Source organism: Phacochoerus africanus, chromosome 9 (assembly GCF_016906955.1).
Source record: "Phacochoerus africanus isolate WHEZ1 chromosome 9, ROS_Pafr_v1, whole genome shotgun sequence".
Classification (NCBI taxonomy): Eukaryota; Metazoa; Chordata; class Mammalia; order Artiodactyla; family Suidae; genus Phacochoerus; species Phacochoerus africanus.
The window spans coordinates 22,390,773-22,407,648 of NC_062552.1; the positions used below are offsets into that span (position 1 = coordinate 22,390,773).

Here is a 16,876-nt window from a genome sequence, read left to right on the forward strand (position 1 = left end):
TATAGGAGACGATCAGCCAGGAGGTGGCTCAGTCAGATTTCATGGTTTTAGGGCTCAAATTCCAAGAGCCTTTGCCTGCCTGAGGCAGGGAAATGACCTCTGTTCCTGCAGCTCTTAGCAAAGGGCACAGAGGGAAACCATTGCTCTCTTGAATCTGGGAGGCCTCACAGACTGGGAAATTCCTCCTTCTCTCTATTGCCTTCTTCATGTTGGTTCTTCAAAAGGATGTTCTTTAGTATTTTCCTCATGGACCCTTAACTTGTAGACGCTAAATAAACATTAACATCAACTATATTTCAATAAAACGCATTTTAAAAAATGAACTGATTCTACAACCACAAAACTAAGAATCCATTCTTAAACTTTTAATGATTGCATCCTATTTTTCTGCCTTTAATTAGAATAAGGCTGGCACTGAAATGGAGGGGAGTGAGTTCCTCAGATTATCAGACGCTGCTGCACATCTACCCAGGTTCAGCATGCTTCCTGATTAAAACAAAAAATTCTTTATTTAACCAAATAAAAGTTGAAGGAAGCTCTGGGCCTGGTAAGGCTATTGAATCCCAAAGTCATTTTTAATTCCTTTCCTGAGTCAAATGTTCTGTCACTGCCATTTTCTATGCCACTCAGAATGTTTTTATAGTGAATATAAACTTATTTTCTTGCTAACTTGGATAGCCCCTTTTAAATTTAATCTATACTAACAAACTTACATGATTAGGTCTTGACTACTACTCCATTTCTGGGTACTATGTATTTACTGAGTTTAGAAAACAACACCCTCAAAACCATAATGGACCAGGAATCATGGTGTTTCTGAATTCTAATCAGCTGAACTGTTTATGATCAAGACTGTATAAATTTCTGTCACAAAAGTACAACTGGGATGACAGCATTTACAGGGGAAGTATTGTTCAGGTACTGTCCAACAAGCATGATACTACTGAGAGCCTAGGATGTGCCAGGTGCTGAAATGAGTTCTATACATAGCACTAGGCATAGGATAACCACCAATAATAGAAAATAAAACAATACATTTTAATGAAAATTTTAATATTATAGTAAAAGAAGTACAAGATGATAGATGAACACCCAACAAGGGCTGGCAATAATACTCTCTACTATAAATACTGCTGAATTAAATACATTTTTTTTTGGTGATTTCTCTTTAATGTATTTGATTTTTTAAAAGAAAAAATAAATATGTGGATATATATAAAACTTGGACAGTTATAGTTATATGTAACTATAACATAGCTATATATATATATATATACACACACACATACATATATATATATATATTTTTTTTGTCTTTTGTCTTTTTGTTGTTGTTGTTGTTGTTGCTATTTCTTGGGCCGCTCCCGCGGCATATGGAGGTTCCCAGGCTAGGGGTTGAATCAGAGCTGTAGCCACTGGCCTACGCCAGAGCCACAGCAACGCGGGATCCGAGCCGCGTCTGCAACCTACACCACAGCGCCACGACAGGAACTCCTATATATTTATATTGACAAGAAGTACTTGGAAACATCTTTAAAACTTTAAAAGTTAATCCCAGATATTAAGCTCTGCCAAGGTGGGATGAAATAAATCTGACCAAAACCCAGAGGTAGGAAGGTATACAAGGTACTTGAAATAACATTATCATGAGAGTAGAAGAGGCAGAAATAGTGGAATTTATTCATGAGGTCCTCCCAGAAATAGACTTGCATTCAAGCAAGAAATGTGTGAGTGAATTGAAAGAGCAAATAATACAGCAGACCCCAGGGCAATCTAATGCAAAAGTGCTTGATTAATATTAGACCCAAAATAACTAACGGACAAAAATGAATATGGACACTGGAACATGGGGATTTTTCATAATTGCAATGATTTCTCATTACCCTCAATGAATGTGTCTTCTGTTGAGAACAGGGCGACTTGACATAATACCAGCTAGTAGGTGTTACCAGTTGAATTTTGTTCCCCTAAAAATCCATATGTTGAAGTCCTAACCCCCAATACTTCAGAATGCGACCTTATTAAGAAGAAGGGCCATTACTAATGTAATTGGTTAAGATGAAGTCATCCTGAAGTAGGGCAGGGCCTCTCTGTTACAATAAGACTGGCATCCTTGTAGAAGGGTAAAACTTGGAGACAGACATGCACACATGTGAACATGCAAGCAGAGCCCCCGATGGATGCATCTACAAACCAAGGGATACCAGAGATTACCAGCAAACTGTCAGACACTAGGGGAGGGGCATAGAACATTCTCCCTCAAAACTCTCAGAAGGAACAACCCTGCCAACATCTTGATTTTGGATTTCTAGCCTCCAGAATCATGAGCTGATGAACTTCTATGGTTTAAACCAGGTAGTTTGTTGTTATTTTGTTAGAGCAGCCCTAGGCATCCTCTGATCCTTTTTTAAATGCTGATATCGGTTCCACACTCCAGAAATATTAAAATAGAATCTCTCAGAGTGGAATCCAAGCATCATAAAATTTCAGAGATCTCCAGGTGATTCCTGTGTCCAGCCAAATTGGATAACCACTGCTTTAACTTTAAAGAAATTTGGGGGTTTCAGGGAAATATATTGATTTCTATCTTTCCTCATCCCTTCCACCACCCAGTGTACACTTTACCTATCAGATGAAATAGTTAAGTTGGGACACTGTTCTCAAACAGCAGCTAAATCTTGTTGTTGGTTAAATTAAGGAGAGTCTCTTCATGTGGTTTGGAATAGAGGAATCTTAAAAGCAATCTTTGACCAAGTTGATCATAGTCTGGTGACTTGAAGTAACAACAAAAGCAGTTGGTAAGTAATAATTACAACTCAAAACTGATTCCTAGGAAGAACTCTTGGTATTTCACAACTACTAATCTTGACTGTGGGTAATATGGCACGTTGGAAATGAGGGGAACAAACAAGGATAAAGTTTCTGTGAACTATTTTCTTACTAACTGCTCAGTTGGTAGATGCTATGGCTACTACTTTAAGTTGTTCACAGTGTTCTAATATCTTTAAGGGTATGTGAAAGTTACACTATTGCAGGCCTGTAATAATAACTAACAAGAGCAATGGTTCAATAAATGACAGCACAGGATGATTTAGCTTGAAGCTAATAGCAGCTAGCAGAATGTAAGTTTCGGGGTACCAACTTTCAATGGCCGGTTCCAAGACCCATGCCTTAATTTCTTATATTTTTTTGTAGTATATTGTTTTAAGTAGGTGGCACAAACCTAGATCTCTCCATGACCGACAGATCAGATGATTAAAGAGTCTGATATAAAGGATGGTAGCCATTATTATTTTTTTAACTCTGGGCTCTGTAAGAATTTGACACATTCCATCCTCTCAAGTCTGTAAGCCCTTGGCCACAGCCAAGAAGGAGCCGCCTGGAGCTGATGGAGGCTTCTCTGAGAAATAAACAAAACTACAGAAAACTGTTTTCTAATTTTCCTTACTTGTGAATGTGATAAGGCGTCACATATTCAAAGCTGAAACAAAAGCTCCAAGATACAAGAGATGCTGCTTTCCAAAGGGGAACACATCTTTAACAAAGCACACAAAGGAGCTACCCAGAGAAAGTCCTTAGCCACGCAAATGGTATAAAAGGGCTAGATTTAGAAAGAGAAGTGGATTTTTTGAGAGAATCGATGTGATGAGCTTTAGAATCGGTGGGGGCAAATTTAAAGATGTATAGAAGGAAATCAAATCCACGGCGATGTGAACACTGTGAGCTCACTGGCAAGATGCGCAGGGAGAAAGCACGACTGCGTCAAAATGCTTCGACTTCACTCTTTTGCGTTCGATTTCTAGGAGAACTGCCACGTTTTGAGAGGCGAAATTTAACCAATGCTTTCATAGCCTCCGGCTTAGAAAGAGTGTATTTTCTTTCTAGAAACCTTCCGGTGAAATTCATCTTTCTTATTGAGCCTCAAAATGTGAAACCTGAGACAAAAGCTCGGCCTACCGTCCCAGCCCCCAGCCCACGCCTCGGCATCAAAACTAAGTGAAACTGCTAAACCATTCGCAAATCGTATAATTTAGAGTTTACAGGGATAAGTGTTATTTTTTTTTTCGTGGAACAAGGTCCGAAGTCACACTTGATTTCACCTTGTGGAAGACCGTGTGCAAACCCTGCTGAGGATGGAAAGGAATAAAAATTTCAAACGGAGGGTTTACTAGCATAACCAGGGCAAATTTTAAGTACCTGGAGGCAAGATGATTAATCTTCAGATTGTAGAGGAACGTGACAGGACCTTAACGCACATATTCCAGAACGGGGAGACAAAAGGATGGAGATGCTGGGGATCGAACCCGGGACCTCATGCATGCTAAGCATGCGCTCTACCACTGAGCTACATCCCCACCACACGAAAACCACTCTTTCTAAGCCATTTTCATGAAATAAAACAAATTTATTCTTGTATTTTCAAGATAAAATTATTATATTCTTTTCTAAGGGATTTTGTTTTCATCCTCTATTTTATAGCACTCCATTACCGAGGAATCCGGGATTTTGAAGGCACTCAGTAGCGCATAAAAATACACTCAGTAGCGCATAAAAATACACTGAGCTCGGAAATCTGAGTAGGGAGCAATCTCCCAGACCCACCTTTTCTGAGTGCTTTTCTCTTTTTCGGAAGGTAATATGGGATAAAGAAAAATTCCTTACAGCAAAGATTAAAAAAATACTTTGCCAATGACTGCCTTTAATTATCAAATCTACCAAATTATGCCCAATTCCCATCCTCAGTTCTGAACCCTGTTTTTCCCAGACTCCAGAAACCGCTATGCACCTTTCTTTCTTTCTTTCTTTCTCTTTCTTTCTTTTCTTTCTTTCTTTCTTTCTTTCTTTCTTCTTTCTTTCTTTCTTTCTTTCTTTCTTTCTTTCTTTCTTTCTTTCTTTCTTTCTTTCTTTCTTTCTTTCTTTCTTTCTTTCTTTCTATGCACCTATTTCTTAGAAAGCAAGTAGCCAGTGGAGGGATTTCTGTTAGAAAAATAAATTCCTTCCATCCTTAGCAACTGGAAGGGCTAAAGTGTAAAGATGTTAGATTGCTTCCTACGGCCGTCCCATCCTTATTTTATCCAACGGACACAAATAAAATCCAGGGAATATGAATCCTCAGATCTTGCTCTGATTCTTTGGAAAGAAAAGCCAGGAAGTAAGAAATATGTCACTTTTAAGATTGAGGCAAAACTCTGCTTCCATGCTGGTTTATTTTCTGCAGGAGTGGTTCTTTAGAATTCACACTACTTTCTCAACAAGAGATGCACACCAAGGGGGTTTTATTCCTGACTATTTGAGGAAAGTCCCTGAATACAGTAACCTGTGAGAAAATCTAGAAGAATGAATAAGAATGTCAAGTAGAAATGAAAAGAAAGCTGAGATACAGCAGGTGTAAAGGCTTGGAAATGTATGTAGTTTAGAATGATTGGAGTTGGGAAGAGCAAGGTGTAGATGAAGCCAGAGAAATCAGCTTGACAAGAAAACACCAGTATTTCTCATCCTTTCACATTGCTGAGAATCTAAATTTTATTCATGTAGTAGAGATGATGGGCCCAGACAATTTGCATAAATCATGAGTCATCTAAAATAATTACATTTTTTTCAATTTCCTTTTGCCAAGGATTGCTTTAAGGGTAGGTCTATGACCCTCCGGTGGATAAGATACACTAGGTAGTCAGCTTAAAATCTTCAGATTTTTTTCAGGATCAAAAGAGAAACTTGAGAGGAGAGTCACGTCTTAGTTTGGCATTGCTATTTGATTTTCAAGGGATATGGTTTCTGATAACAGTCTGGAATCCTGAGAGAAACAGATATAATTTTTTTTCTTTTCTATTCTTTTTTTTTTTTCTCTTTTTGGTTTTTCTAGGGCTGCTCCTGCGGCATATGGAGGTTCCCAGGCTAGGGGTCGAATCGGAGCTGTAGCCACCGGCCTAGGCCAGAGCCACAGCAGCGCGGGAACCGAGCTGTGTCTGCAACCTACACTGTAGCTCACAGCAATGCCAGATCCTTAACCCACTGAGCAAGGCCAGGGACCGAACCCACAACCTCATGGTTCCTAGTTGGATTCATTAACCACTGCACCACAATGGGAATTCCATACAGATATAATTTTTATTTTTTGTAAATGATTATTATTTTCCTAAGAGAAATGTTTAAAAAAAAAAAAAAAAAGCCTTGCTGTGAATATTAGTTATCTATTGCTGAATAATACTCCAAAATTTACAGGGCTAAAAAACTTAATGTTTATTATCTCACAGTTTCTGTGGGTCAGGAACTCCATGGTGCCTTGGCTGGGTATTTCTGGCCCCAGGTGCCTTTGAAGTTGACCTCAGTGTATCTACAGATCATGCAGTTCTCTGATGGTTTAACTGTGTCTGGAGGATCTGCTTGCACAATGGTTCACTCAAGTTTCCCCCTCATATATGCCTGGGTGACTGACTCAAGTGTGAGAAGTCTGCACAAGGGTGAGATTACCAGGAGGTAAGGATTTAGGTGGTCTTCTTGAAGGTTAGCTAAGACACTGTGTTATACTTAACTGTATATCACTATTTACTACAATACTTGGTGTAAGTAAATATTCGAAATCATTTCTTAAAAAGTAAATGAGTAGGAGTTCAGTGGTTAACGAATCCAACCAGGAACCATGAGGTTGAGGGTTCGATCCCTGGCCTTGCTCAGTGGGTTAAGGATCCAGTGTTGCCATGAACTGTGGTGTAGGTTGCAGAGCGGCTCGGATCCCGTGCTGCTGTGGCCCTGGCATAGGCCGGTGGCTATGGCTGCGATTCGACTCCTAGCCTGGGAACCTCCATATGCCACAGGAGCAGCCCAAGAAATGGCAAAAAAGACAAAAAAAAAGTAAACGAGTAGATAGAGAGATGCCTACATAGAGGAATGAATAGGAGAATATTTTCAGTGGCTTCTTTGGAGATTTTAAAGTTAAGAAATCATGACATTTGCCTTCAATTCTTTTAATTCCATTAGAAGAAATGGAAAATGTATAAATTATCAAAACTAACATAAGAAGTTATAGAAAAAGCTGATTCATTATATAGACATTTAAAAAAATCAGGAATTTAAATAAAATTTCTGAGACTAATTTACTGGTATGTTTTACGAAATCTTAAAGGAAATGATACCCTCTGTGTTGTACAAAATATTCCAGCAAACAGAAATGCTCTCTCAGTTATTTTAGGAGATGAGTATAATACTGATACCAAAACCCAGTGGAGAAAATACAAGAAGGAAAACCTATAGGGCCAATTCTCTAATAAGCACAGAGGGAAAATCATGTGTTAACAACCAGCATACAGACTTCCAGTTTCTGGTTCCATATATAAGTTGCTTGGAAGTCACCATTCCATCTCAACAAGAAGGAAAAAGCTGAACGGACTAAGAAATCAACACTTCTTCTTGAATCTATGAGAGGTGAGGACCCAGGGTGGATGGCTGCCCCCAAGATTGGAGAGTTAGACAGCTGAATAAAGGACGTCCTGACTTTCCTGAGCAGTGACTCACAAGTAAAAACTATGGGAAGAATCACTGCCAGGTAGAAAAACCTGAACTGTAATTGTGTATCAAGTATCCATGTAGGCAAGTCTGATAGTTAAAGATTCCAGGAACACTGAGTCATGGGTCGGGGGTGAGGGCCCCCCACACTTTTGTGGTTTTGCCCCTAGGAGTTTGACCAGATTCTCACTTAAATATCTAAATATTGGAGGGAAATTCCCTCATGCTTCCAGCAGAGAGGAGAAAAGTGGAACCATTTTGAAATATGCCAGAGCACAAGGCTTGCCTTCTAAAGAATCTATTTAACCGGACCCTAAGCTGCTGGTATTTTGTCAAAGCCTAATTGACCTGGAAGAAGGGAAATACTCAATTCCAGCTGGCTCTAGACTTTCACATGAGAAGAGGGAAAACCCCAACTCCAGCATACTCTAGCTGTCTTGTCCCACCTAAGTCTGGGAGGAAAAAAGAAAACTGAGAAACAGCAGTGAAATTCACAACCCAGAGCCATAAAGTCATTAAAAGACTGAGACCTAATCATAGCCCTATAGAAAGTTCCCTTCCCCCTGCACCTCACCATCACAGTGCTAAAGTCTTGTTTATCCTTTTATCAAGTATACCATGTCAGGCTATCAAGAAGAAATTACAAAGCATATCAAAAGGCAAAAAATAATTTGAAGAGACAGAGCAAGAACAGAACCACTCATGGCAAGGATGTTGGAATTATCAGACCAGGAATTTAAAACAATTATGTTTAGTAAGCTAAGGGGTCTAATGAATAAAGCAGAGAGCAGGCATGAACAGAACAGACTGGCAATATATGCAGAAAAATGAAAATCCTAAAAAAAAATGCTCAAGATTAAAATTATAGTAACAGAAAGGAAGAATGCCTTTGATGGGTTTATTAGTAGGGTGGACATAGCTAAGGAAAGACTCTGAACTTAAGGATATGGCAATGCCTTTGATGGGTTTATTAGTAGGGTGGACATAGCTAAGGAAAGACTCTGAACTTAAGGATATGGCAATAGAACTTAAGGATATGGCAAAAGTGAAACAGAACAAAGACTGGGAAAAAACACATACCCAAGGATTCTAAGACAAGTACCAAAAACATATGTGTAATGGGAATACCAGAAGGAAAAGAGACAAAGGAACAGAATATTTGAAATAATAATGACTGAGAATTTTCCCAAATTAATATCAGATAGCAAACCACAGATTGAGGAAGTTCAGAGAGCACCAAGAAGGACATATGAAAAAAGAAACAAACAAAACCTGCATATACCATATCATTTTCAAACTACAGAAGATCAAATATGAAGAAAATAATCCTGAAAGAAGTCAGAGGGGGAGAAAAAAACCACCTAGCTAATAGAGGAACAAAGGTAAGAATTACATTTGACTTCTATTAGGAAACCATCCAAACAAGAAGAGATTAAAATATTTAAAGTGTTGAGAGAAAAAAGCCACAACCTAGAATTCTGTACCCTACAAAATTTCATAGTGAAGGAGAAATAAAAACGTTCTCAAACAGAATTTGGAGGAATTTTTTCCCTATAGACCAATTTCACAAGAAATGTTAAAGGAAGCTCTTTGGTGACGCGGAAAATATAGATCAGAAACTCAAATCTTCATAAGGAAAAGGAAGAATATCAAAGAAAGAATAAGGGAAGGTAAGTAAAAATTTTAGTTTTCCTAGTTTCATTGATCTCATAGATACCAGTTTGTTCAAAATATAATAGTAGCAATCTATTTGATTATGTGCTTATGTACATGTTGTATGTAGGCTTATGTATGCTTATATATAATTTAAACGAATGATAGCAAAGATACAAAGATACAATGACTAGGAGGGAGGAAAATAGCTGGGATTTTTAAAAATTACAAGGTATTTACAATACCTATGAAGAAGCACAAATTTACTGGAAAGTGAACTTGGATTAGTTGTAAAGGTGAGGCAGAATATTAACTCAGGTGGTCAGTGTAGGAGCATGGGCTTTGATGCATTCTTTGAAATGGCCCTTGATAACATTTGTGGTTTAAGGGCTCCAGGGTGTAACATCCCCAAGGCCTTGTTTACTATAGGGAGTGGACCTACGCCCAGTTGGACATTAATCCCTAATCCCCTGTGACTCAGTTTTCGGGAGGAAAAGGACAAAGAAACTATGAGATTTATAGGACATTTCCACCCCTAGGACCCTGTTGGACAAGGACTAATATGGGTAACTGAGTAAGGCCAATGGGAGAAGACCACATCTCTCTGGACCTCACTTGGTACCCCCCCAACTTTAAGGAATAAAAACCCCTATAGGACAATAGAGAAAGGGGGGCTCTTCTCCCCCCTCCCAGTAACCCTGGGAGCTATCTGCTTTCCTTTAATAAAAGCTTTGCTCGCTTGCTGCCTGTGTGTTCGTGGAGTTCATTCTTCAACCGCAGTGAACAAGAACCCATCAAAGGTATACAACGATGGCATCAAAGGTATACAACAAACATTTAGTGTTTTTTAGGTAACTATTAAAAAAAAAAGTTAAAGAATTACAACGAATAAGCTAAGAAAGGAGAAAAAAATGTTTAAGGTTCTTCAAAAAAAAAATAAAAATAGAACTACCACCTGATGCAGCACTTTCACATCTCAATATACGTTACAAATATTTTGATTTATAATAAGAAATATATATTTGGTCTTCAACCCTGCTGCTGGCAAAGAGCTCCTAAAATCCTTAGACTTTTAGGGAAAGACGTATTTTTTATGTTACTGAGGTGAACTTTGGCCTTGGGTCAGAGGTAGGGCTTGATTGCCAGGAGATCTAGTCAACGGTATCTAACTCTGCCTTCCATTTCCACGGGCTATTCCTCTTTTCCTACTTTCCCAGACCTGCTGCCCTGGATTGTGAGCACTGCACAGAAACATTGAGTAGAACCAAAGATGCAGTGGAAAATAAAACGGTAACTAGGTTAAAAACAATAGCCTATGAGGAAATTCCTTATGTGGCCCTGAGGTGGACCCTTGAATACCGATGTGCAACTACCACACCAATACTAAAAAAACATGCTATCTTCTCCTTCCCCTTAAAAAAAATTACTAAGAGATATTTTATTTTTACTGACTGGAAAAGTGGAAAGTGGGAGTAAATAGGACCACTTTAATTGAGCTAAATAATTCTTTGATATGCAACCGAATTCCCTCTTCCTGGGTCTATCCCTGGGATGATTTTACTTCTAAAGTGTTCCTCTGGCTTTGTACTGCTCACTGCATATACCCCCAAGTAAGTTTTTGGGAAGAAGGGAATATGGCAGTGGTTAGTCAACCAAACGAAAGATAAATAAACACATAGATGGAAAATAGCTTCAGTTAAAGGAAATGATAATAGCAAAAAAATGGAGAAGGACTGAACCATTTTATTTAACAATGCGAGTCCAAAGGCTGAATTAGACGATAAAGAAAATGAAAAAAAGCCAGTGGAGATGCCGGGGATCGAACCCGGGGCCTCATACATGCGAAGCATGCGCTCTACCACTGAGCTACATCCCCTGGCGAAAGCGAGCTGCGAGGTAGGATCCCTGTCCTTTTAATAGCTCAAAGCTTTTTGCACAATAATTTCTTGGGTTTTGTTTGTTTGTTTCCAAAATTGGAGAGTAGCCGGAGAGTAGCAGTTATTGAGGATTAGAACTGTCACTGAGGATGAATTACACCTCTAAAGCCTCTTTCGGATCATATCCAAGTAAAGTAGACCCCTTCGGTATCGTTGCTGAGAGCAGACCCCAATTTTAGTAATTTCAGGACAATTTTCTCCCATTGGCCAAATCGAACCCCAGGTGGAAAGACTGAGAGGTTTTTCAGGACCCTTTGAAAAATGTTCTGCGAGCCAAAACTCATGGAAAATGCGACCCAATTTTTTTGCAGCAGAGTGGGCTAAATGGCGGAAGGAATCTTTAGAGCTGCGTCTCCAAACTTGATCCTGCTCGGAGAAATGCAAAACAAACCAACACCCCCCCCCCCCCCAATTGTCCAAAAAGATTAAAATGTGAAAATCCTGCCTTGATCTTTGTCTCCAAGAGGCAACGGCTATTCCCACAGAGACCATCTAGCCACCTGACACCAAAGTGGTTTATCTGTGAACTTTGGCTTCATGAAGAATCTTAGCTTTAAGAAGCCCTCGTTGCCTTGTTTCCCCCTTTCTTTTATCCAGTTACCAGCTTCTGGTTCCGCAGTCTATTTTACCCCACGGAAGAATGAAATTTGACAAGACTTCTTAAGCCAGGATCCTGGCAGGTGCAGAGCGATCGGCCACTGCAGCCGGGCTACACCACTACGATCCACAGGAAAGGCTTTTCTGACCCCAGACCCAACTGCAGCATCTCAGGCACATGGTTTTTGTCTCTCACTTCAGAAGTCACACAGCGGAGAATAGAGACTTTTTTTTTCTTTTTTGTTTTGTTTTGTTTTGTTGTGAATAGAGACTTTTCAAAAGTAAAAATGGCAACACCAAAGACACGATTCATGAAAAACTTGATACGTTGGACTTAATTAAAATTAAAAATTACTTCTTCTGTGCAAAAGACACTCTTAAGCCACGGACTGGGAGGAAATATTTGAAAAACACATATCTAGTAAAGGGCTGGTATCCAAAATATACAAAGAACTCTTAAAAATTCAACAAGAACATGAAAAACATTATAAAACAGGCAACATCTCTGAACAGACACCTCAATAAGAAGACAAACAGATGGCAGGCAGATAAGCATATGAAATGATGCTCCACATCACACATCATCAGGGAATTGCAAATTAAAGCAACAATGAGATGCTACTACCTACCTATTGTGAGATGCTACTGCACACCAGAATACTGACAACACAAAATGCTAGGGAGGATGTGGAGCCAACAGGGGCTCTCATTCATTGCTGGTGGGAAATCATTATGTGTGGTATTGTAATGGTGGATTCATGCCATCATACCTTTGTCAAAATTCATAGAATGTACAACACCAAGAGGGAAATCTAATGTATGCTACAGACTTTGAATGATAACAGTGTCAATGTAGGTCTTTCTTCCTTCTATATATATTTTTTTTCTTGTCTTGTCTTCTTGCTTTAGGGCTTCCAATATGATATTGAAAAGGAGTGGTAAGAGGGAGCATACTTGCCTTGCTCCTGATTGTAGCTGGAAGCTTTAAGTTTCTCATCAAGTATGACATAACTGTTTTTTTTGCAGATGTTTTAAAATCAGGTTGAAGACATTCCCCTCTATTCTGAATTTGCTGAAAGTTTTTTTTAAATCATAAATGAGTTGGATTTTATCAAGTGTTTTTTCTGCATCTCTTCATATGGACATGTGATTTTTTTTTCTTTCTCAGTCTGTTGATGTGATAGTTACATTAATTGATTTTCAGATATTGAACAAGTCTTGCAAACCTGGGGTAAACCCCTTTGGGCATGACATAAAATTCTTTTTAGACATTGTTGGGTTCAATTGGCTTATAATTTGTTGCAGATTTTTTATGAGATAGTGGGCTGTAGTTTTCTTGAAATGTCTTTGTTTGCTTTTGGTGTTAGGGTAATGCTGGCCTCTTAGAATGGGTTTTGTAGAAGTATTCCTTCTACTTCTATCTTTTGGAAGAGATTGTAGAGAACTGGTATGATTTCCTCCTTAAGTGTTTGGCTTAATTCCTCCAATGAACCCATGTGGTCCTGGCGCTTTCTATTTTGGAAAGTTATTGTTTATTGTTTATAGACATAAGATTATTCAGATTTTCTATTTCTTCTTGTGTGAGTCAGTGCCATTTCCTCTTTTTCTTTCTATTGTAGTATGTTTCAACATATATAAGAGCAAAAAAAGGTATTATAATGAGTTACCTTGTATCCATCACTCAGCCTTATTAATTACCAACTGATGAGTTCCCTCATAATCGAAATACCATTATACCAATTACTCTAAGAATCTTAATTCTAGGAGTTCTCCTCGTGGTGCAGTGGATTAAGAATCTGATTGCAGTGGCTTGGGCCCTTTTGGAGTTGTGAGTTCAGTCCCTGGTGGGTGCAGTGGATTAAAGGATCAGATGAGGAGTTTCTGTCGTTGTTGTGGAGCAGAGGAAATAAATCCGACTAGGAATCATGAGGTTGAGGGTTCTATCCCTGGCCTCGCTCAGTGGGTTAAGGATCTGGTGTTGTTGTGGCTACGGTGTAGGCCCACAGCTACAGCTCCGATTAGACCCCTAGCCTGGGAACCTCCATATGCCCTGGGTGTGGCCCTAAAAAGACAAAAAGATGAAAGAAAGAAAAAGAAAGAAAGAAGAAAGAAAGAAAGAAAGAAAGAAAGAAAGAAAGAAAGAAAGAAAGAAAGAAAGAAAGAAAGGATCAGATGAAGAATTCCCATATGCCACACCCAAGAGTCTAAATCTAAATAAGCCTAACTAAAAATTCTTTTACTCCCCTCCCTCCCTTTTCTTCCCTGAAATATGACCTTCTCTCTTTTCAAATGTGTAGCTGAATTTCCTTTCAGATGTAAATTTTGCCTTGTTCATGGTAATGTCCTTTGATACTATCTGAATCTTTTTTCAAAAATATATTTTATCTTTTTACTGCTATGCATTCTGTTTTCAAAGCATATACATATTGAATATCTTTTAACAAGCATATTACCAGCCTTTTGAAGTTGATTTTATGAACAGAAAGATCACTCTCCCTAGTGATCCCCAAAGTAATTTCTTGAAAACTGAGGGATTCAGAGTATTGTGGAAATGTGACCACATACCTAGAAAATTTGAATACGGCTTTCTGCATACAGGAAGTAATGGGAGAAATGGCCTCTGGGGCAGAAATATCCAGTGGCTATTTCCTCTCAAGTCTTAACACATACATTTTATGAGTGAATGATTTGGGTAAAACTACCTATATCATTCAAGAAAAACATATATTAGTCTTTAGGTGTAGGAATGAAAAAGGATGGTAGAACGATATTAAATATTAGCACTATATCAGAAAGAATTCAGATAAACTTCTATAGTGGCAATTTACCAGTATCTGAACATAGACTCTCTGGGATTGTAGCCCTTAATAAGTCCCCAAATAAAACTGAAACTCATAACTCTCACATTATTCGTTTTTATGCACACCGTGAGATTTGTGAGTCAGGCAGAATAATAACTCAGGTAGTCAGTGTAGGAGCATGGGCTCAGTGTAGGAGCATGGGCTTCCATGCATTCTTTGATATGGCCATTGATTAAGGGCTTGTGGCTTAAGGGCTCCAGGGAGTAATATCCCCACAGGCCTTGTCTACTATAGGGAGTGTACCTATGCCCAGATGGACATTAATCTCTAACCCCCTGTGACTCAGTTTAGGGGAAGAGAAGGGCAAAGAAACCATGAGACTTACGGGACATTGGGCAAGGCCAATGGGAGAAAACCACATCTTTCTGGACCCTACATTGGTAACCCCCATCTTTAAGGGATAAAATCTCCTATAGGACAATAGAGGGGGGGGCTTTTCTCCCCTCTCCCAGTTGTCCTGGGAGCTATTTGCTTTCCTGTAATAAAGACTTCGCTTGCCTGCTGCCTGTGGGTTCTCAAAGTTCGTTCTTCGGCTATGTGAACAAGAACCCGCACTCTGGTAACATCTTTCCAGCATCAAGTTAAGTTCTATTTGCGGCAAAAGGAGGGATGTAGCCTGGGTGACAATGTCTCAAATAGCTCTGAGGAACTGCTCTGAAGAGATGGGGGAGAAGGTCAGTATTATACATGATTTCAGTGAGGGGGGTACATGCAGTCAAGCACACATATTGGTAGGAGTTTGCTGCTAGTCAGGAGGAGCAGATGTCACTCTTAATGATTTTAGCGCTTTCCTAGATATGAGAAGATGCAAGAATTTGGGCTCATAATATCTCCTGAAAATATCTAATCATCTGAAGGCTTATTCTGCTAATTTTCCCCAGATCACAAATTGCCTCATTCCTGATCCTTTCAGGGTGTGTTGAAGGTCAGTGACTGTAGAGGCTAGTGACTTAATCATTGTAGAGGCAGAGGGCAAGTGCCAATTTTCAGTTGGTATGCCTCACAAGTATGAGTGAAAATGTGTATATAGATTTTGAGCATGAGTTACAGAACTGCTTTAATTTGTAAGCACTTTGCATATCTATTTATTTTCGTTTGTTCAAATGCATTAATTCTTAGAACTCTGCTGTCCAGTATGGTAGCCACCAGCACATGTAATTTTTGAGCACCTGAAATATGACCAGTTCACATATCTTGAGATGTGCTGTAAGTGTAAAATATTCACCAGTATGAAAAAAAGAATGTAAACTGTTTATGTAACATGTGTATATGGGTTATTAAAGGAAATGTTAATATATTAGTTTTTTCCCCCTTTTTTGGCCACCCCAAGGCATATGGAGTTCCTGGCCAGGGACCAGATCCAAGCCACAGATGCCAATCCACGCTGCAGCTGGGCAACACTAGACCCTCAACCCACTGTACCGGACCAGGGACAGAATCTTGGTACCAACAACATCAGAGACCTCAGATCCTGCTGCACCACAGTGGGAACTCCTAGACAATGTAAATAAAATACATAATCAATTTCATGTTTTTCTTTTTACTTTTTTTTTTTTTTGGACACACGCACTGCATGGAGAATTTCCTTGGACCAGGGATTGAACCCGTGCCATGGCAGTGACAATGCCAGATCTTTAACCCCCTGAGCCACCAGGGAACCCGTTTTTCTCTTTTTTTTTCATTGTGACTCTTAGAAAATTTAAAATTATATATGTGGTTGGCATTTGTGGCCCATATTATATTGGGCAGTGCTTCCCAATTTTCTGTGCTCTTACTTACATCAGAAATATACATGACCCCACTTGAAATCCAGGTTTCTTCTGTCACAATGTACAGAATGTACAATGATTTACCAGGGACAGTAGACATGATCCTAGCTGTGCCTTACACCAAGACACAGAGACAAATTAAAACGAGTCCTGTTTCTCAACCCCACACATTTCTCTCCCTCATTGAGACCTGTCAGTTTTCTGTTTCTTATTCTTACATTCTAGCAGTCTGATGAGTCTTTTGGACTAATCAAAAGATGAGTTCTTCCAGATAAATGGGACCCTTCCAAATTCAAAATTTATTTCATGGGATTTCCGTAAACATGAACAAAGTCTCATATGGCCAGAGGAGGGCAAAAAGGAGATAGTAATAACCCTGGATTTCTATGTATTTCCTGGTATTTCCAAGGAGGTTCAGGGAAGGTAATGCTATCTGGAGTCCAAGATCACTCTAGATTAATACACATTTTTCCAAAACACCATTAGTGAGTTCCCAATCTCCAAATCACAGTAAACTGTTTTATGTTCTCACCCATCTCTTCCCTAATATACCCCA

The 16,876-nt window shown here is 39.1% G+C and overlaps 2 non-coding genes across 2 annotated transcripts; both read right to left on the minus strand.

Annotated features, from left to right (window-relative positions):
• Window positions 1-4,283: 4,283 nt before the first annotated feature.
• TRNAA-AGC (transfer RNA alanine (anticodon AGC)) lies at window positions 4,284-4,355 on the minus strand. The gene has a single exon. It is a non-coding gene; the product is annotated as a tRNA-Ala (tRNA).
• Window positions 4,356-10,960: 6,605 nt separating this feature from the next.
• TRNAA-CGC (transfer RNA alanine (anticodon CGC)) lies at window positions 10,961-11,032 on the minus strand. Its single transcript has one exon. It is a non-coding gene; the product is annotated as a tRNA-Ala (tRNA).
• Between the last annotated feature and the right edge of the window lie 5,844 nt (window positions 11,033-16,876).